This window comes from Leptonychotes weddellii, chromosome 9, assembly GCF_054177405.1.
Source record: "Leptonychotes weddellii isolate Sample4059 chromosome 9, ASM5417740v2, whole genome shotgun sequence".
Taxonomy (NCBI): Eukaryota; Metazoa; Chordata; class Mammalia; order Carnivora; family Phocidae; genus Leptonychotes; species Leptonychotes weddellii.
Window position 1 is genome coordinate 87,108,348 of NC_138377.1, and position 21,581 is coordinate 87,129,928.

At 42.6% G+C, this 21,581-nt stretch overlaps 2 long non-coding RNA genes across 3 annotated transcripts in view; one reads left to right on the forward strand and one right to left on the reverse strand.

The window, feature by feature from the left end:
* Positions 1 to 2,953: 2,953 nt before the first annotated feature.
* The window catches only part of LOC145723523 (uncharacterized), a 33,460-nt gene continuing 14,832 nt past the window's right edge, over positions 2,954 to 21,581 (reverse strand). The window contains exon 2 of one of the 2 annotated variants that reach the window (XR_014148638.1): positions 2,954 to 14,132. This is a non-coding gene — a long non-coding RNA (uncharacterized LOC145723523). Of the gene's footprint in view, positions 14,697 to 21,581 lie in introns of both variants that reach the window. The other variant, XR_014148637.1, reaches the window with a different exon arrangement.
* Positions 12,136 to 20,917, forward strand: LOC102745695 (uncharacterized). Its single transcript, XR_014148636.1, has 2 exons — positions 12,136 to 12,238; positions 19,982 to 20,917. It is a non-coding gene; the product is annotated as an uncharacterized LOC102745695 (long non-coding RNA).

The following is a 21,581-nucleotide window of genomic DNA, read 5'->3' on the forward strand; positions in this document are numbered from 1 at the left end:
AAGCTGTGTTTCTTTAAGCTGGTGTCTTCTCTATCATTAAATTTTATGTTGCTGAGCCTACCACAGACACTTAATTAAAAATATGGCTATTTCCTGGCCTTATAAAATTGATTGAAGGTTAACTGCCAACACTGAAAATGAGATTCTGACAGCTAGTTTTTCTTTACCAACTGACTCTCCTCATCCCAGACTGCTGCCCACCTCTGCTTTTTGGCTCTCATTTTTCTTGTTCAAGAATTTTCCTAGCAAGTCTGTTAAGCTGTTAAATAACACTGATAATTTCCCACATGTATGTAGGGCTTTATAACTTGTGAGGTATTTTCATGGACATTCCTCACATGGTTCTCTCAGCAACTTTAAGAAAGGCAAGACAAGGATCATTACTTTATATTGACAAATGTTTCAAAAGAAGGCCCAGAAAAAAAAAATAAGAGGAGGCCCGGAGAAGGCAGGTGGTTTTGCTCACGATCACCCAGCTTGGTTAACGCTGGAGCCAAAGCTGAGAGATGGGTTCCGAATCCACTGCTCTGACACTGAGTCAACAGGTTTAGAGGTGACTTAATTTCACCTGAAACTTTGAAGATATTTAGTCTTCCTGACTTTCTGGCTTTTTTGAAAGTCATTTTGAAGATTTGGTGTAGGTTCCAGAAAAGGAAATTATGGAGTTGGAAGAACCTTAAGAGCTTAGGTATTAATGGAAGGAGAAGCCAAAATCTATTCGCTCTGAAGGCTCTTTATTAAGAGCTTGGCATTGAGCCTCTTCCTTTTGAGCCTCATGAATCTCTCCTTGTCTGTGGCCCTCAACATAGTTCTTCCCCCGAGGGAGACAGCCCAGGAGACAATGATGAAGGACGGAGACAGGACAGAGACGACATTGGTGAAGCACCTGGTGTCGCTGGGCGCTGTTAACTGCTTTCCACATGCTTTGTGTAATGTGGAGGCTAAGAGCGGAATCAGACTTGCCCAAGTTTGAACCCTAGATCTGCCTCTTATTAGCTGGGTGATGCTGGGGAGCTTTCTTAGAATTACAGAACGAGGATGGTAGCTCACCTACATGTGTGTGACCGGGCAGTGAGAGTGCAGAGAACGTGCCTGGCATGTTTCTTAACCTCTTAAGTTAATGCCCTAGGAATTAGATTGTCTTTCTCCCATTTTATAGATGGGCAGACTGAGGTTCAGGGGCATGAAGGAGCCTGCCCAAGGTGACAGTAGAAATGGGTAAGCCTGAATTCAAAGCCTGGGCTCTTAACCACTGTGTTTGTGGGAAGGACGAACTGTGTTTTCATGTACTCTGTGTTTGGGGAGCTGCCTATAAAAGTCATGGCCCACAGGGACCTGGGGGTAGATTCAAGCTCAAGAGTCTCCGTGTGGGGACAGCCGAGTAAATGGGCACTTGCCCTGTCCCCCTCCTGCCTTCCTCTCCGCAGTCCCTATGTGCAGCTCCAGCCTTACGATGGGACGTTTCTAAGAACTTCCTCCCAAATCACAGCTCCCTGTGGGAGGAATCACACCTTCTTCCCCAGTGAGATCTGAAGCGAGTGTCCTGGTGGGAGCCCGTGGGTCCAGAGAGGGGAAGAAGATGCTGACAGGAGAGGCAGTGCCCACCAGCGCCCCCCCACACCCTGTGCCCCTCAAGCCAGCTCTCCTGCTAGTAGATTATGAAAGCACAAGGGGATCCTGTGCGTAGAGAACAGCATTACACACGTGGGGGCTTTAATGCTCGGTTCTTAAGCCCCTCTTGCCCAGACCCTGAGATGTGGATATTAGTCCACATAGTAGATTTGGTGGACGATCCCAGGAAGCCCCAGTAGAGGAGGGTGGGGGGATGAGTCAGGGAGAGGATGGTGCCTTGCTGAGGAGGCTGCCATCGTGGGCAGCCGCAGCTCACTCCCACTGGGGGGTCTCCAGGAGACGCTACGCACTGGCCTCTTGAGTTGTCCTTACCTAAAGGTCAGAGAGCTGGGCCTTGGTCCACTGACTCCCTCCTGCCATTGGTTGAGGCCTGCTCCTGGGGGATGCGGGCAGCTGTGGCCGGCCCTCAGAGCCAGCCACAGTCAGGTGGTTAGAGTTTATTTCTTTGTTGTTTCTGTTCTTATTTTTTATATCTTCCCAGGGCTGTTTTACTAATTTCAGTGTGTTCTTAGAGTTAACATCATTTTAACACTTTCCAGACAGGTGCAGGGATCTTTCAGATCCAAAGGAGACAGAATAACTTTTCTGAGTAGCTAAGGTCAGAGGCTGCTGATTCTCGGGGGGACGGGGGTACACTCAGGATGAGGTGGCTTCAAGGTGATTCAAAGTCAGGACCCCTTATCATCGTGATGCACTGACCTAGTTTTCAGAACTATTAAGAACTATGTATTCCCTATTAATATTTTACCCTGCTTTATTGGGCCAGGTAGATAGATTTCATCTCCTAGGAGATGAGAGGTTGAGTTTGAGTACTTGGTTTTCCTCTTCAGGCTGCTTGCCTAGTTTATTACGGTACAAACACACTGTGGACTGTTGGTTCCTTGTTAACTGTATGTACCTGCTAATGGCAGTGGGTCTCTGCCCCTCCTCCCACCTGGTTCTTGTAGGATTACCAATGCCAAGCAGTCCTTCCGTGGGCCCTAACGTCCTGGGATGGCCTGACTTATAATTCATTTTGTAATTCTTTCTTACTCGACACAAATTTTATAAACAAACATATAATTAATACTCTATAAAAGAAACTACATCACCTTATATATTAATGCTTTCTAGTTTTTTTTTAATGCTTTCTAGTTTTAAAAATCAATATAAATTGTGACATAGCTTATTATGGTCACCCTTTTTTCTCTTAAAACTATCTTTGTGTACACTCTCTATTAACTTTCCCTTTGAGAGACACTGTTGAACATAAGGTATTTCTCAGACCACCTTGTTTCTGTAATAATAATTTCCTTCTCCTCCTCCTTTTTTTGATGCCCAAATTGTCACGACTCAGCTGGCGAGAGTTCTCTTCCATCAGCTTCTTTGCCTCTATCGCAGGGTTCCTGATGCTTCTGGGTTCATTCTTGCCATCCTCGTTTTTGTCCGGTTTCAAGATATGGTATTGGCTTGTCTCCAAGGAGGCCTGGTTCATTTTAGTGGTGAACTATGTTGAAAACTACCTGGACATGGGAACTGGTCATGGCTAAAGCACTGTGTCTACTGTTAGGCCGATTTTAATCACGACAGAATTGGGGGCAATATGTGTCTTTCTGAGATTATGAAGTCACACTGACATTTTCCAAATTTAATTATATCACTTTACAATACAGGGTTCTGTTGGCCACTTAGAATTTCTATGCTCTTGGCCTGTTCTAACACCAGTCCTTTTTATACCACAGCTTTCCATCGCCTGCTTTAAACCAGAATGATGCCAAAAGTGGTATTTCAAATATCCTTGCGAAGTTTTGATAGACATATCTGGTAACCTCTTATATTCCATCTTATTAATAAAGTAGCTACCTTTTATTAAGGGCCTAATTGCGGACTCTGGAGATAGGCTGCCTGAATTCTCAGCTCTGCCACGTACTAGTTATGGGATCTTGAGCAAGTTACTTAACTGCTCTGGGCCTCTGTTTGCTCATCTGTTAAAGGGAGTCTTCTCTAAAATGGTGTCTTCCCCCATAGAGTTGTTACGAGGATTAGTTAATATTAAGTGATTCGAAAAGTACATGGCTCACTGTAAATGCCATATGTGTTTACTGTTTTTCCAATTGTCTGGGCCCCAGGGTCTCCTTTCATTGTCACTGATACACATTTCTTCCTCTTCCTTCTCCTCCCCACCTTCCTTTTTAAAATAGAAAATGTGGAACATTTTGGTCTCTGAATCCATCATTGGTATTTACTGATGCTTACTCATCAGATTTTGAGCCCCTAGCCCCACCAGATCCCTAGAAGTTTGCTCAAGCCTGGCCGCATCAGACTGCATTTTCATCAAGCAATGCAAAATCTTCCTGATACAAAAATATGCTCATTCTTTTTTCTTTTTCTCCCAACAATTTATATTTGCCTGCCTCCTGAAGAAGGAATATCCCATTCCCTATTTCCGATATAGAAACTGTTACTGAAATAAAATCATAAGTATATACCTCCGTAAAGTAGATCAGCTTTCTGAAACTCTGAACTGATTCCATTCCTTTTTTCTCTGCTGAAAATTCTGAAGTTACAGCAAAATTTAAAGGTCAGAGGAAAGGAGTCTCATGTCCCGGTTTTGTTCATCCTGCATGGAATGTGTGTTGTATGGTACGTAAACCTCTCAGCGTGTCCATTGTGCATTCCTGGGACGATTATTAATTTTCCAGGGTACTAGCGGGGCGGCAGCTCCAGGCACCGGGGCTCCATGTCCGCATTTTATTGGATGTACATTCTTGTTTAGTGCATGTGCTACAGCTCCAGCCGCTCCCTCCCCTGGGTCCGAGAGAGTTGAGGGAGGAGGTGGCTGCTGTACATTTGTGATGTAATTTCCAAAAAATGCCAAGAGGTGCAGTACCAGGTCCTTGGTTCCTGGAAGGCATGCAGCCTCCTGAGCTGCATTTCACATCTGAACACAAGGGGGCGGTGTTTGAAAGCAGGAGAACCGTGGAACTGGAGGCTCAGTCCCAGAAGCAAACAACCTTGTAGGGAGCACAAAGCCAGGCAGTAGTGAGGCTGCTCTTTGTGGGTTCGCTTTAGGTACAGTCTGTGGGACGGAGTGCAGAGTCTCTGTCTTCCTGGACTGAGTCCTGGCACTTTTCGGTTTTAACTATTTCTTAATCTGTCCCTCTTCTAACTTGTCTCCTACTGCCCATATTCAGGCTCTCACCTTTTTTTTTTTCCTTGTCAACCTTGTGTATTCAATTACATAAACCTCATCCGTGTAAAGTGTATAGTGATAGATGGGAACTAGACGTATTATGGTGGTCATTTCACAGTATATATAAATAGCAAATCATTTTGTACACCTGAAACTACTATAATGTGATCTGTTGATTATAGCTAAAAAAAAATAGTGTCTAGTTCAGTGACTTTTGACGGTTGTATGTACCTGTGAAACCACCACCACAATCTAGATACAGAACAGTTCCACCACTTCCCAAAGACTCCCTGTTTCCCTTTCTCTGTTCCACTCCAGGCAGCCAGTGATGTTTTTGTTTTTTTTTCCAGTGGGAGGGGTCACTTTATCACTTTTTGTCACTATGGATTTGTTTGCATTCTCTGGTAAATGAAATCCTAGAGTATGGGCTCTTTTGTACTCGTTTGTTTTTAGTTTTCTTATTATCGAGTTTTAAGAGTTCTTTTTATATTCTGGGTATCAGTTGTCAGATACATGTATTGTGAATATCTTCTCCCATTTCATGACTTGCTTTTTTCTTTTTTTTTTTTTAATTAAGTAAACTCTACCCCCAACATGGGGCTCGAACTCATGACCCCAAGATCAAGAGGCACATGCTAACTGAACCAGCCAGGTGCCCGTCTTTTTCATTTTCTTGAAGACATGGTTTTTGGTTTTTATTTTTGATAAAGTTCAGTTTATCAACTTTTTCTTTTATGGTTTATGCTTTTTGTGTGCTAAGAAATCTTTGCCTACTACAAAAAATCATAGAGATTTTCTCCTAGGGTTTTCCCTAAACATTTTATAGTTTTTGCTTTTTAATTGAGATCTGTAATCCACTTGGAGCTAGTTTTTGTCAAACAGTGTGAAGTAAGGAATATATTTTTTTCCACATAGATATCCAGTTGTTTCCTTTTAGCTTCTCTTTGATCCCTATTATTTGTACCCCCCTTTCTTTGATCAGGCTAGCTGGGGGGTTATCAATTTTGTTGATGTTTTAAAAAATTAGAATAGTTTTTGGCTTTGTTGATATTCTCTGTTGTGTTTTCTATTGTATTGAGTTTTGCTCTGATATTCATTATTCCCTTCCTTCTAATTAATTTGGTATTACTTTGCTCTTCTTTTTCTAGCTCCTTGAGGTGGACATTAGGCCATTGATTTTAGAGCTCTGTTCTTTGTTACTATCAGCAGCTATAAATGCCCCTGAACACTGTTTCAGCAGCACCCCTCAAGCTATGATAGGTTGTATTTTCATCATCATCCAATTTGAAATATTTTCTAATTTCCTTTGAGATCTTCTTTGACTTATGGATTATTCAGAAGTGTATTGTTTAACCTCCAAATATTTGAGGTTTTCTTAGGTATATTGTTTTTGATTTCTAATTTAATTGTTACGGTCAGAGAACATATTTTGTATGGTTTTAATTCTTTTAAATTTATCAAGACTTGTTTTATGGCTCAGCACATGGTTTCTCTTAGTGTAAAAAAAGAGGCATGCTGCTGTTTTTGTGTTCTATAAATATCAGTTAGATTTAGGTGGTTGGTAGTATTGTTTATCTGATTTATGTTCTTCCTGATTTTTGTGTAATTGTATCAGTTGCTGACAGAGGGGTGTTAAAAATCCATTATTATGGTTTTAGACCATCTATTTCTTTGTTTTTTTTTTACTTCATATATTTTGAAGCTCCGTTATTAGATACATATACATTTTTGATTGTTATGTCCTGGTGATGAATTGACCTTTTCATTATTATGAAATGTTGGTCACTTCCTTGTTCATATTCCGTCTTGAAGTCTCTCTTATCTGGCATTAATATAGCTGTTCCTGCCCTCTTAAGTTTACTGTTTGTATTGTGTATCTTTTCCCACTCTCTTTTCTTTTTTTTAATTTTTTTTTAAAGATTTTATTTATTTGCGACAGAGCATGAGAGGGAGGAGGGTCAGAGGGAGCAGCAGACTGAGCAGGGAGCCCGATGTGGGACTCGATCCCAAGACTCCAGGATCATGACCTGAGCCGAAGGCAGTCGCTTAACCAACTGAGCCACCCAGGAGCCCCCCCACCCTCTCTGTATTTAATGTGCATCTCTTATAGACCATACATAGTTAAGTCTTGTTTTTTAAAATATATTCTGATAGTCTCTTTTATTGGAGTGTATAGTCCATTGACATTTAATAATTGATATGACTGGATTTAGGTCTGTCATTTTATTATTTGTTTTCTGTTTACTCCCTCTGGTTTGTTTTGCTTATTTGTTCCCCCTTTCTTGTATTCTTTTGGATTATTTTTTAGAATCCCATTTTAATATATCTATTGGCATTTTGCTGTGTCTCTTTTCTCTAATATATTAGCCATTGCTCTGGGTATCACAACATAATTAACTGTTCCTAGTCCACTTAAAGGTAATATTGTACTACTTTGTGTAAAATGTAGAAATCTTGCAATGATATAGGTCCATTTACCCCTCCCCCTCCTGTCATAGTTATTATAGGTATCATATTTGCATGCATTATAAACCCACAATACATTATAATTTTTGCTTTAGTCATATGTACTTTAGAGAAATTAAGAGAAAATGCAGTCTTTCATATTTACTCATACAGTATCTATTTCTGATGTTCTTCATTCATTCCTGAAAATCTCAGTTTCTCTCTGATACCATCTCTTTTCAGCCTGAAGACCTTTTATGTAGCATTTTGTGTAGTGTAGCAACATGGGGACAAATTCACTTAGTTTTTCTTGATCTGAAAGTGAGCTCTTTCTTTCACCTTCATTATTGAATCATAGAGCGTTCAGGGATGAGTTTCTTTCTCTTAGTGCTGTCTTCTGACTTCTATGGTTCTTGATGAGACATCTGTGGTAATTCAAATTATTCCCCTCTATATATGTAACAAGATTGCTTTCAAGATTTTTTTCTTTGTTTTTTAGTAGTTTGACTAGGATGTGCCAAGGTAGATTTCTCTTTGAATTTATTCTGTTTGGGGTTTGCTGAGATTCTTGGGGTTTGCAAATTTATGTCTTTCACGAAATTTGGGAAATGTTTAGCCATTATTTCTTTGACTATTTTTCCTGCTCTAGTTTCTTTATCCTTTCCTTCTATGATTCCAGTATCCCTATGTTAGGCATTAGAAATTGTCCCGTAGTTCCAGGAAGCTCCATTTATTATTTCCAATCTTTGCTTTCTTCATTTTATTCTGATCAAATGATTTTTTAAAAAGATTTATTTTAGAGAGAGTATGGCAGGGGAGGGGCAGAGGGAGAGAGAGTCTTAAGCAGACTCTGCGCTGAGCATGGAGTCAAATGTGGGGCTCCATCTCATGACCCTAAGATTATGACCTGAGCTGAAACCGAGAGCTAGATACTTAACTGACTGTGCTATCCAGGCGCCCCTGATTGAATGATTTCCGTTAAGAGGTCTTCAAGTTTACTGACTCCTTCGTCATCTCCATTCTCTTCTTCAGTCTAGTGATTTTTTAAAATTTCAGGCAATGTATTTTTCTGTTCTAAAATTTCCATTTGGTTCTTTTTTTATATTTTCTCTTTCTTTGTGGATTTTTTTTTTACTACATCAGTTAGTAGCATATTTTCTTTTACCTCATTGAGCACAGTTATATAATAGCTGCTTGAAAGTCCTTGTCTGAAAATTCCAACATCCAAGTCATCTCAGGATTGGCATCTGTTGATTCTCTTTCTCCTTGGAAATAGGTCACATTTTCCTGACTCTTCACAAATTTAGTAATTTTGGATTATAATCGGGACATTGTAAAGGTTCTGTTGTGGAGACTTTGGATTGCTTTATTGTTCTGAACAGCATTGAGGTTTTTGTTTTAGCTAATGAATTTGGTTAGACCCACCTCCACCCTGCCGTGCTGTTGTGGGTGATGGCTCAGATCTCAGTTCAGTTCTTGAAGCCTTGGCTACAAACTTCTTTCATTTAGCCCAACACATGCATGGTTCGGGGGGGCGGGGGGGGGTTCCTGCCAGAGACTTGAGTCTATATACAGAGTTTAAAATTTCTGCCTTCTCTAACTCCCTCTTTGGCTTCCCCTTTACTCTTGGCAGTCCTGGTTATGCTGGACTCCTTCTACTATTTTGTATCTACCAGAAAGATGATCTTTCTGTTGAATTTCTAAAGTATCTGTGCTGCTGCCACGACGACTATACTGTTTTTGGGCAAAGCTGCAAACAAAAACAAACAACTGAGTCACAGAGAACCCATTCTAAGCATGTCACAGCCCCTCCAGCTTGCCTGTCCTTGTTCAGTATCCAAAGACCGTAATAGATGTTTTTTTTTTTCCTGTCCAGAGTTTATAGCTATTCTTTGTAGGAGGATCCATTGGTTATGTGCCCCACTCCTCAATGCTATAAATGTGGCTCTCAAGCCTTGAACTAGGAAATTGCAGTGGCCTCCTTGACTAATCAAGGAGTCATATTTCCTTTTGCCCAGATTTTTATTTCCTTCCAAGACAGTTTCCACCTGGAAGCCCAGTGACTGAAATAAAAATCTAGTGTTGACTCTGGGCTTATAGGGTTGGGTATAAAGTCCTTGTAAAGGCAGATGTAGCCCTTTGTAACTCTTGCTACCTGTATACTGCAGCAAGGTGCTTGTTCTCAATCTGGTATGTTCCACAATCCTGGAATACTCATCCCTTTCTCTTCCTCTCTTTCCCTTGCATAACTCCAGCAAACCTTCATGGAGTTCATGCATTTTCCCTGTCTTGAGTTCCACGTCCCCTCTGAGTTCTCCCTTACCATTCTATGGGTCTCTCTGGCATGGGATTTATGACTTTGTTATTTTCTGCTTGGTTGTCTGTACCCCCACAAGACCAAACTCAGGGGTTGCAAATCATGCCCCAATCTTTAACTGCTACCTAGCTCCCCTCACCTAACTTTACACACTACCTGATGCATAGTTTTTGAAATTTTTTTTTTGCATTGAAATTTAAGAGTACAGGTTTTTCATTTCAGCTTTTAGTGGGTATCTGCTGTGCACACATAGAGTTCCTCTGAAATAGAACAAAGGATTTGTGGCTCCTTGTTCACCATTCACTGTATTCGTTGTACCAGTAGGGCATATTTACTAACCTTGTCTTTCTTTCATGCCCCCTAACTAGAGGTAGTTAGCTCAGAATTGTGTGAAATCCTCATTATTAAACTCTACACTGAGAAGAGACAAGGCAGTGGGGTTTTTGGAGCTTGTTAATGCGCAAGCCTCTTCTGTCCGTGTCTTTCCTAATGAATGCGAGAATCCAACTATTGCTGGGAAAGCTGTGTGTACGTGTGTGCACTTGTGTGTGTAAATGTTGTACCTCAGGTAGCAACATTCTCCCATCCTGAGCGTTAGGTGATAGATTTGGAGCCCATCCATCTGCCATGGCTCGTCAGCTGCTGGGGAATCTGGAACGCATTCTCTCCCTATCCACCATTTCCCGTTTTTCCTGAAGGGATCCACAGACCTTTACAGAACATGAGTTTGTACGACAGCTGCTGCTCTGCTCCTTAGTATCACCTATTCAGAGCAGGAGCTACCGAACTGCACCCCACACTCTTTCTTTTGAAACAAATTAGTTTCTTTTTCAAAGAACTTTTCAACTTTCAGGTGTTAATCTAGTGTCTTAGAGGAGTGATTTAGCTTCAGGTCCAACTGAAAAGACAATGCTTTAATTTTTTTCTAATCATGCAAATTACATGCACCTTATAAAAGTATTTATACATTTATTTATTCAATAAATATCTTGCATCTCTGACATGCTATGCTCTGAGAATATAGCTAAGAAGATAGATATGGTATTGCCTCATGAAAATTTAGTCTTACAACAAGTGTTGGTGAGGATGTGAAGAAAAAGGAACCCTCTTGCACTGTTGCTGGAAATGCAAACTGGTGCAGCCACAGTGGAAAACAGTATGGAGGGTCCTCAAAAAATTAAAAATAGAACTAGCACTACTAGGGTAATCTAGTAATCGCACTACTGGGTGTTTACCCAAAGAATACAAAAATACTAATTTTTAAACTTCTAACTAAAGGGATACATGCACCCCTATGTTTATAGTAGCATTATTTACAATAGCCAAAATAGGGAAGCAGTCCAAGTGCCCATTGATAGATGAATGGATAAAGAAGAGGTGTTATATATTTATACAATGGAATATTATTCAGCCATAAAAAAGAATGAAATCTTACCATTTGCAACGACATGGATGGAGCTAGAGAGTATAATGCTAAGCGAAATAAGTCAGAGAAAGACAAATGCCATATGCTTTCACTCATGTGGAATTTAAGAAACAACACAAATGAACAAAGGAAAAAAAAGAGACAAACTCTAGAGAACGAACTGATCATTACCAGTGGGGACGTGGGTTGAGGGATGGGTGAAATAGGTGATGGGAATTAAAGCGTACACTTCTCACAATGAAAAAAATAAACTAGTAATATACAAAAAGAGAAAATTTAGCATTACAGAAAAATATAGAAGAACTTCAAAAAACTCAATACCCAGAGATAACCACTGTTAACCTCTTTCTGGATTTTGTGTATGTTTGCCCTTTAGGTGTCAGGCACCATTCCTTCTTCTGTTTCCATTCCAATAACCTCAACCTTCTTGCTCCTTTGTCCTTCATTTCCCCCATGGGGCAAATTTCCAATTCCTAAGCATCTAATCATCAACCTATGTAATGTTTGGCTCTGGCCTGAAAAAAAAACTATTTAGAATGCTAATTTTAATCCCAAGGAGCTTGTTCTACTTTATATGTTTGAGATTCTGAATTTTCCAAACCTATGAAATACTAATTATTAAGTTATAGAGGTATTTCCCACTAAATTAAATTAATAGACTTACTCATTTTATAGTTTAATAAGGGAGTATTAAAACATGAGCTGTACCTTATTTATAATTGCAAGAAGTGATAAATATCTAAATGCCATCAATAAGAGACTAGTTAAATAAATAACGTACATCCACACAATGGAATGCTATGAACCCATTAAAATAGCTTGTTGACATAAAAAGAAAACTAATAAACATGGCAAGATATTCACAACAAATTGCTGAGTGAAAAAACCCCAAATTTAGCACAGAACAGGGTATTTTGTTTGTTTTCACGGATGTAAAATTGGATACATATGTATGTACATGCACAGAAAACTATCTGTAAGGAGGCAAACAATCTATTTAATTCCTACTATGTCAGAGATGCTCACTAAATACATTATGATAGATATCCATGTCATAGGGGAAAATTGGATAACACATATTATCACGCATGTTTGTGGGGGAACCTATTTGCTTGACTAAAAGTACTTTTTTTCCTCCTCCCTAGAATAATGAACTACAAAGCAGGTTGGACTATTTAACAGAAACCCAGGCCAAGCCTGAGGTGGAGACCAGAGAGATTGGAGTCGGCTGCGATCTTCTCCCCAGGTATCTGGAAATTTCCTATTTTTCTGACTCAAATTCCTCTCCTGACTTAAGAAAATACTTTACGGGGCTGTGATTATCAGAATTGCATTCTTTCTATCAAAAATATTTTTGCAAAGATAAATGGCAACTGCCGAGGGGTCTGGCTCGTTCCTGTGGGAGCGGGGGCATTGTGCAGGACAGAGGGGGTAGTGAAGAGAAGGCTGGGGAAGCCACGTCTGAGAGGCACAGGCCCTGTCAGGAAGTGCATGCGTTTGATCCCCCATCCAGTCATTCATTCACTCAGCAAACATCTGTTGAGTACCGTCCCTGTGCCAGACGCTTATGGAGAGGAATGAGATTTGGTTCCTGCCCCACATGCAGTCTGGAAGGGGAGACAGACTTGGAGGCAGACATTTACAACAGTGCGAGAGGGACCTGCGAGGGGCTTTGGTAACATAGAGGAGGGAGGGTCTAAAGCTTCAAGAAATTCATCTCTTCCCCGGTGCCGGGACACAGTCTAGCCAAGCACTGGCTCAGCGTCACAAATAAATCGATCTGTTTCATTCACAACAGATGAACGGTAACCACAACCTCGTTTGTTCAGTTGCGTTTCTGAGCTCGAGGGCTGACCTGTTTGTCTTTAAGCTGCTCCCCATACCCATGCCTGGGTCTCTCCCTAATAAGATTAGAATCTGTGATCCAGTAACCAACCCACCACCTCTAGGTGCTCGAAACCATGCTCGGCCCGAAGAGGACATAAAACAAGGTGATGATGAGGATGCCAATGGCATGTGGCTTGTGATTTAGGTAACCAAAGTCACAGAGTACCTCGTATACTCTGTGTAGGAGGGTGAATTCCTGTGTGATCAGGGGCATCCTTGTGTGTTGTGTTTGATATTAGGCCAGAAAAATGCAGAATCCTGGAACCTTGAATGGTTAGATCTGGTGGGAAATGGGGGTGAGCCCATCACCAAGCTGGGATGTCAAATACCTTGGGTCTAGTCCTCCTCGCTAGCAGCAGGGTGCATTCAGGTCGGAATGTCTTTGCTGGGGCCTCCGTTTCCCAATTTGTAAAAAGTCAGTGGTTTTGAGTAGATGATTTCTCAGGTTTAAGCAGCTTAAGCAGGGAAAAAGATACGTAAATAGACTTGAGGTCTCATCAATATGGGGGACAAAGTCCATGATAAAAATATAGCCAAAAAAAATGGTCATGTCCAGGGACTCTCTGAAATATAAATAGTTTCGCCATTTCTCTCCTTTTTTATTTTTCAGGAACCAAGTGGTTTAGTCCACTTTAATTGCCCACATAATAAATCTTGTTTGGCTTAAGACGGGTACAAAACTGTGTCTGAAACCAATAAATTGTTTTGTTTTCTAATTCCCACATTTTGGCTTAAAACAAGGTTTTCAATTTGCATGCCGAAGGATAGCCTGAAGCAAACTTTTATGGCTAAGTTATGAAACCACAAAGCGGTTTTCATAATGGAAGTGCTGACAGACCCTTAACTTATGGCCATGGTGAACCTGGAAGCCACTTCAGCATCTAAAAGCAGCTTTTCCATAAATGTAACATTTGGTTTCCCCCAGGATCCATCTTAGCGCTTTCACTGCGTAGGTCAGTCAGCAGAGGAAATGAAAGCTACATATCCGAGTTTCCGAAAAGGCAGGGTAAGATTCCATTCGTTTCCTCTCCGATATTTATTAAGTGCCCACTATGTGAAAGGGGCCACGCGGGATGGAGTGGCAAGGAGCACGGCGTCGTTAGATTTCACAGCAGTAGTTTCTCACCTGTGCTTCTTGGAGCTGCCTTGCTGGGCTCTGGGCTCTGTGCTTGGGGCTCAGGGAGAGGCCTCCGGATGCCTCAGGGGGCACAAGGTGAGCAAGGAGCTGGCCTGCGGGGGGGACCCTCCCCCTCCTGAAAAACAAAACGACACAAAACTGAAATACTCAGCTTTTAGTGTGTTTTAGATGTTGGACCCCAAGTACGATTTTGTTTGAATAAAGAAACTGGAACCCCCTGGTGGAATTTAATCCCCATGTTTTGATAGAGAGCAAAATCGTGGCTCAGAGAGATAAATGATTCACTGAAAGCCACAAAGCCAGGATTAGAACCTGGTGTGGTACTTGTGTCGTTTTAAAATACTCAACAGAGTTGCTAAATTGTATTGTGTATGTTCTAACAAAATTCCTGGTTCTTACTTGGGACTTTGAACTTGCATCTAATACAAGATCTTATGGTGTTTTCCAGAATATTTTGAAATGGCCTCCTCTGAAATGTTTTAGATGAATAAAAGTATTGCATTAAGCCTTAATTCTGCAGATGAGTTTTGTTCTCACTACCTGTTCTCTTACAAAGAACCTGGCAGTGTGGTCCAGTTGGGGAGCCTCAGGCCGTGGGGCTTCGCTGCCCAGCTAGCTGTCAGCCGAGCACAGCCTTGGGCGAGCTACTTAATCGCTCTGAAGCCTCCATTATTTCATTCTTAAAATGGGAATGAAGAGGACAATATCAAATCTCATAGGGTTTCTATGAGGATTAAATGAAAACATGTATATACAGCATTTAGCATGGTAACTGGTTAAGTACTTACTTAAGAATAGCTATTATTAACTACACCAAAGCTCTGATTTTTCATGTAAGACACCAGATCAAATATAAGTGAATTTGGGTGTGCTAAGACAATTTCATTAACTTATTAGTGATTTTGTTCAACGGATTGATAGTGCTTCAAGCCCATAATGCTTCAGTATGCATTAAGCTCTCCAATTAAACTCTCTGTGGTTTGGAGCCCTCTAGACAGTGCATAAAACTCTGGAAGGCCCCGTGGTGGATGAGGCCCCTGTCAGCTGAGATGTCAGAGTGGTCGCTGCGTGTTCCGGGTGCTTGCGCACGAAGCCTCACGGGGGGAGGAGTGAGCTACCTCGGACTCATTTCTCCCTCTACCTGGAGGGCTTTCATGCTGTGCTGCTAACAGCGTCTGACTTATAATTATTGCTGCTTGATTTTTATGCTGGAAAAATTCGAAATCAGCCTTTTCTTTACTTACAGAGCCAGTAAACCCCTTTTGTGACCTCCTCCCCACATCACCACCACTTCCCTATTTGTGTCAACTCTGTGGACTCCAGTGGACAGGGACCCTGGGCTCTCATCCCCTAGCCTAGCACTTTCTTGATGCTCCATAAACATGTGTTGGCTGATCTGCCTCTCGCTATATCTACAGCTTTGGGCAAATCCCTAATCTCTTTGAGTCTCAGTTTCTCAGCCAGAATTGGAAGATTCTGACAGTAATTACCTGGGTGGCCTGCCGGGCTGGTGAAGTAGGATACAGGCATAAAGTGCCCAGCGGAGTGGGTGCATTTTCCTATTTCCATTGGGCTGCCACGACTTTCCCGGGGCCCTGAGGTCCGTTCTCTTAGGACACCTGTGCCCCAGGACAGCCTCAGTGCCTGTACAGGGCTGTCCCCCTTTAGTCCCACTGCCACCAGGCTGCTGGAGACCTGGGTTCTCTAGGTCTAGGCGACTGAATACCACCTTCTGTCTCCAGTTTCTCCTCAACTCCTTCCTCTCTTCATCTAACCCTTGCATTCCATTCGTTTCTAGACAGCAAGGATCTTACAGCAGAGCAAGGAGGGAGGGAAGGGGTGAGAAGGCACTCACTGTGATTTCAGAGACTTTTAAACACCTATTTTTTTTTTAAAAGACTCAAGAGTTTGATTTAAAGGTTTGATACAGGTTAATGAAAGCCGCTGAGAGCAATTTCCAGTCTGCTAGCCTGCCTTCAAAGAGAAAGATGAAAAACAAGAAACAAAAAGAAAAGAAACTTTTTCTCCTTGCCCCTTAGTGACACTTGGTTTCCAGCAAGCTCATAAATTATGTCTTAATAGGTGTGATGTAATGAAAAATATTCCCCATCGTCATAAGTGCCGGGCACATAGTAAGCGCTTTAAAATGCCAACATTTTTATACTTCTGTTGTAGAGACCAGAACACAAAGTAGCTTTTTGTCAAAGCTTTATTTGCTGACTCTGCTGTTGTTTCCCCCAGGAGACCTGCCCCTTTATGGAATAATAAAAGGTTACCAATAGCCTTAAAGAAAATGGTTGAATTTCAGTTCTGTGGTTGAAATTATTTGTGTTCTTGAGATCCTAGTGATCAATCACATAAAATACCTCACTTCTTTTTGAAAGGTTGGGATATCTGGAGCCTGTTTTTGAAACCCGGAAAGCTCACCTTTATAAATATTTCTGCATTTTACGGGCTTTTAGGATATTATCACCAGAGACCATTTCCTCTACGTGGAATTTTCAGTGGTTGGCAAAATCACCATCTGGCTTCTGCCCCGGCACTCCACTAACCTGCCTGGTCAGGTCCCTGGGGACCCCTGAATTCCCAGATCTGTGGCAGGTGACACTCTGACCATTCACTCCTGGAAATCCCTTGTCCTCTGGTTTCCTTCCTCATCCATACATTTAGTGATAGTTCTGTGCCCGGCCTGAGTGAGCTGCTAGAGTCATGAAGAGGAGTGTGGTTTTCAGCCTTCAGGAAATTGTGACTAGCAGAGGATGTGTAGACCAGAGGGGACAATGGGGTGCTTCTAGTGGTATGTCAGAAGCCTAGGAGTGCCTGGGTGGCTCAGTCGGTTAAGGGTCTGCCTTCGGATTATGATCTCAGGGTCCTGGGATAGGCCCCCATCCAGCTCCCTGTTCAGTGGGGAGTCTGCTTCTCCTTCTCCCTCTCCCCCAGCTCATGCTCTGTCTCCCTCTCTCACGTGCTCTCAAATAAAATCTTTTATTTTTTTTTTTAAGATTTTTATTTATTTGACAGAGAGAGATACAGCGAGAGAGGGAACACAAGCAGGGGGAGTGGAGAGGGAGAAGCAGGCCTCCTGCCAAGCAGGGAGCCCGATGCGGGGCTCGATCCCAGGACCCTGAGATCATGACCTGAGCCGAAGGCAGACGCTTAACGACTGAGCCACCCAGGCGCCCCATAAATAAAATCTTTTAAAAAAAACAAAAAGGAAGCCTGTATGACAGTCCTTCTCAAGGTGTATGTGGGGAGATAGTTTGGAGAGCATGGAAAAGACATACTGAATCTCTTGGGGAGACCAGTGAAGTTTAAAATTTCCCCCAAGCTTCTAATACACCCCATTAAGAAGCTATATGCCAACTACAGTTAAAAATCACTGCAGCGTAGTGGGAAGTGTTAACTGCCGGGAAAATTTTGCAAAAGTGGACCTTGTGGAAGCAGAAAATTGAGCACCACTACTCAAGGGAACAGACAAAAAGAGGAATGCTCATTTCTATCACTGCGGTGGGGAATCTGGGAAATTGTCATATAGGAGGTGATATTTGGTTTGAGTCTTGAAATATAGGCAGGAATTCATCAGATCCATTGGATTGGGGAAGCAGTCAAGGCAAAGGGGATAACATGAGAATGGCAGTGTGGCTATGGTGACGACTGTGTTTCTTAGCAAGGCCAGATGGGAGATACGACAGGAGACAGCAGAGGGCCTTTAAGACCATACACAGGAGCTTAGACTTCATCCCAGAAGCAATGGGGAGACTTTGAAAAGTTTTAAGAATGGTATTATACTTCAATCATCAGGAAGATCTCTTTGACAGCAAGCTGGGTAGAGGATTTGAGGAGGAGGAAGACTCTGCCAACACCGAAGGGAGGGAGACCATTTAGAATACTATTCCAGGATTCAAAGATAGATTCTGAGAGCCTGAACTAGGCCAGGGGCTCAGGGAATAGAGAAGGCACATGACAAAACAGTAGTTAAGGAGGTAGATTCCATATCACTTTGTGAATGAGAGGCTATGGGCCGTTCAGGGAAGGGAGCTGACTCCTATCTCACACACGCAACTGGTCACTGCATTAGCGGGGAGAAGGAATGCAGCTGCTGTAACAAAAAGCCCACAGACCTCGGCTTAGCAAAATCAAGACCGATTTCTCATGTTACAGTGCAAGGCCAGTTGGCATGGGCCTCACGGCACATGGTCATTCAGAAGCCCGGATTCCTCCAGCTAGTCACCCTGCCTGGGCTTTGGAGTCCTCTTGAGCCCTCCACTATATTCTCTGCATGAAAGCGAAGAGACTGGGCATGGAGGATTATGTAGGAGAATTTTATGGGCTAAACCTGGAAGTAATATACATCATTTCTGTCCATTTAGTCACATGGCCCATCAAATTGCAAAGGACACTGGGAAAGGTAGTTGTGTGTCCAGGAGGAAAAAGAGATGGGAGATTTTCTCCATCTCAGCCACCAAATCCTGGTTAATTCTACCTCCCCAATATCTCCCTACCCTTTCCTTGATACTTCACCTCCAGTGTTACAGTCAGAATTCAAGCTCTCATGATCTCTCACCTCCTAAATATAGAAAAAAAATCTAACTCACCTTCTGCCTCCAGACTAACCCCTCTGCAGTCAACCCTCAGTGGTGCCAAGGAACCCTGCTAGAATAAAGAGATGAGCATATCCTGCCCCTCCTTACAAATCTTTAGTGGCTCTGGGTCTCCTTCTAAACTCCTTAGCAGGGCACACAGGCCTCGTCTTCTGCCACTTTCCACCAAGAGCTCTTTGCTCCAGTCCTACCAAACATGTCTCCTTTCCACACCCATAGCCCTTATGCTCACCCTTTTTGGCCCTTGCACACCCTATCCCTTCCACTTGAATTCCCATCTCCTCCTTGACCACTTGAGGACCGCCTAGGCACCCTGCAAGATTCCCCTCTTTGTGCACAGTTCCAGATGCCCTCCTAAGTGCCGCTAACTTGTTCTGCCCTCAGTGTGCCCATAATATGTTAATTCTTGTATTGCTCGGGGTCCTGACAGGACAGGAAGACTGAAGAGACTAGGATGAAGGGACTATTTATGAAGGTTTGGGCAGCGCTGAGAAAAGTGAATAAGGGACAGTGGCGTACTCTGGAGCTGGCACAGTGGAAACTGTTACCAGCCTGGGCCTGAAGAGGCAGGGGGAGAAAGCCGGGAGGACAGGCAAAGGGGAGAGCTGTAAGCTGTGGTCTTTGCTAGGGCAATGCGGCCAACTTCCAAGCTGCAGCCTGGCCAGAAGGGAACAAAGGTCCTGACCTCTCTGTCCTTGCAGTCTCTCATCCCCTGCTACCAGTTCCCAACTGCTCAGAACCCGCTGGGAGCTAAAGGGTAAGGGAACCCATGGACACTGACCTTCAGGTCAGCTTCCCAAGGGCACAGAGTGAGGTGGAGACAGGGAAGAGTAATCTGAATGGGCAAATGGAGAATATCCAGCACAGCTCATTATGTGTCTCTTATTACAGTTATTCATGTACATCCCTTTCCCACCAAAATAGGAGTTCCTTAAATACATGGTTTTTTATTTTTCTGAATTATCGATGCTTAGCACAACCTTTGAAAGTTGCTAAAGGGTCGCTTGCATGGCTCAGCCAGTTAAGCGTCTGATTCTTGATTGCAGCTCAGGTCATGATCTCAGGGTCCTGGGATCGAGCCCCACGTCGGGCTCTGTGCTCAGCAGGGAGCCTGCTTAAGATTCTCTCTCTCCTCTCTCTGCCCCTCCCTCCTCTCAGCTCTCTCTCAAATAAATCTTAAGAAAAAAAATTGCTAAAAATAAAGGCCCCTCTTATAATATTTGAATGGAAAATTCAACTGACACTATCAGTTTATAAAATTTTAGGCTGCAGTGGTGGCAAAACCACTTCCCAGAGTTGTCTTACATGAAGAATATGGAGAGTTTTGTTCCATCTTCCTGACCTGCCTTTTCTCATTTCTCAGCCCAACAGGTAGGACGCGTGAAATCTCAATGCCTTCCAGGAACTATACCCCATACACACGGGTCCTGGAGTTAACCATGAAGAAAACACTGACTTAGGCACCTGGAGACACACACTTTGTACAGATGGACAAAAGCCCTAGAACCATTCGTCTCGAGGTCTGGGAAGGGTGACTACTGCTTCCTCCTATGTAAGTTTCAGCCAGAAAGGAGACTGCTGAGGTTCTGATCTACTTCTAAAACATGAAGGAAAAGTGAGGTGGAAGGGGAGGGCAGGAGAGAGAGCTTTCAAGGTCATATTTCAAACACCCAACCACGCTTTACTGGGCCATCGTTAGCTTTCCGAGTAGACACTGAAATTCTGTCAGAATTCCCTCACAATTTATTTTCTGGTTTATGAGCCTTTGGTTGGGAGGAAAAAGGGCATTAATTTGAAATTTCATGTTATTCACACCAGGATCATTTGTTACAGCATGAAGGTTTTATTCACCCATAAAAGTATTAGAGGCGGTGTTTCTCTGGTGCCCAGAAGCCTGTCCACAGGCGCAGGGGCACCTGGGGAGACCTGACCCTGCCAGGGAAGGGTGCTCTCTCCTCTTGGTGGCCAGGATCTGTGTGGGGTTGTGGGAGCCACGGGTGGAGACTGGCCTCTTGCAGGCACAAGTGCCTCATTCTGATATGCTAATCCCTTGGTTTAATTTGTGCCTTATGCCTTCATGGGGCTCACTGAAATCAGTGTGTTTATTTCACCTGTGATTCTTCTTTTTCCCTTTCTCACTTTAACTGAAAGAGAATTTTGTATGTTGTGGACATGTAATCATTTCATGTTTTCAGTATCAATTGGTGTTTTTGTTAAATGAATAATTTGTTCATGCATGCTCTACTTTGATATTAGAACCTGTGTCACACGTTTAATAAATGCCATATATTTTGTTCTACCTACGTTGTCTCTGGATTTCATCCATGGCCAGGTAGAAGGGGGTAGAGAGCAGAATGGGGCTTGGGAGTGTCAAAGTCAGGGCCCCGGGATTTTTTGGTCAGTACAGTCCACAGAAGCATTTATAAACCATAAGATTGGGGTGTGTGTGTGTGTGTGTGTGTGTGTGTGTGTGTGTGTGTGTGTGTGTGTAAAACATCTTTGTATGCGAGCTTTTGTCCTAAATAAAAAAAATAACATCCTAGGTGGTGCCTGGGTGGCTCAGTCGTTAAGCGTCTGCCTTCGGCTCAGGTCATGATCCCAGAGTCCTGGGATCGAGCCCCACATCGGGCTCCCTGCTCTGCGGGAAGCCTGCTTCTCCCTCTCCTACTCCCCCTGCTTGTGGTCTCTCTCTTGCTGTGTATCTCTCTCTGTCAAATCAAATAAATTAAAAAAAAAATCTTTAAAAAAATAAATAAAAAATAACATCCTATAATAATGCCTCTATCAAAATTTTCATTTCAGTCCTTCTTGGCTTTCTTAAAACACACACACACTATTTTGTTTTGTTTTTAAAACACATATGGCACTACTGAGAAGCAGAATCGTGGTATTTAGGAACGTGGGCTCTGGAGACTGAGCTCAGTCACTAGTGTGTGCTTTGGGCAAGTTATAGAACCTCTTCA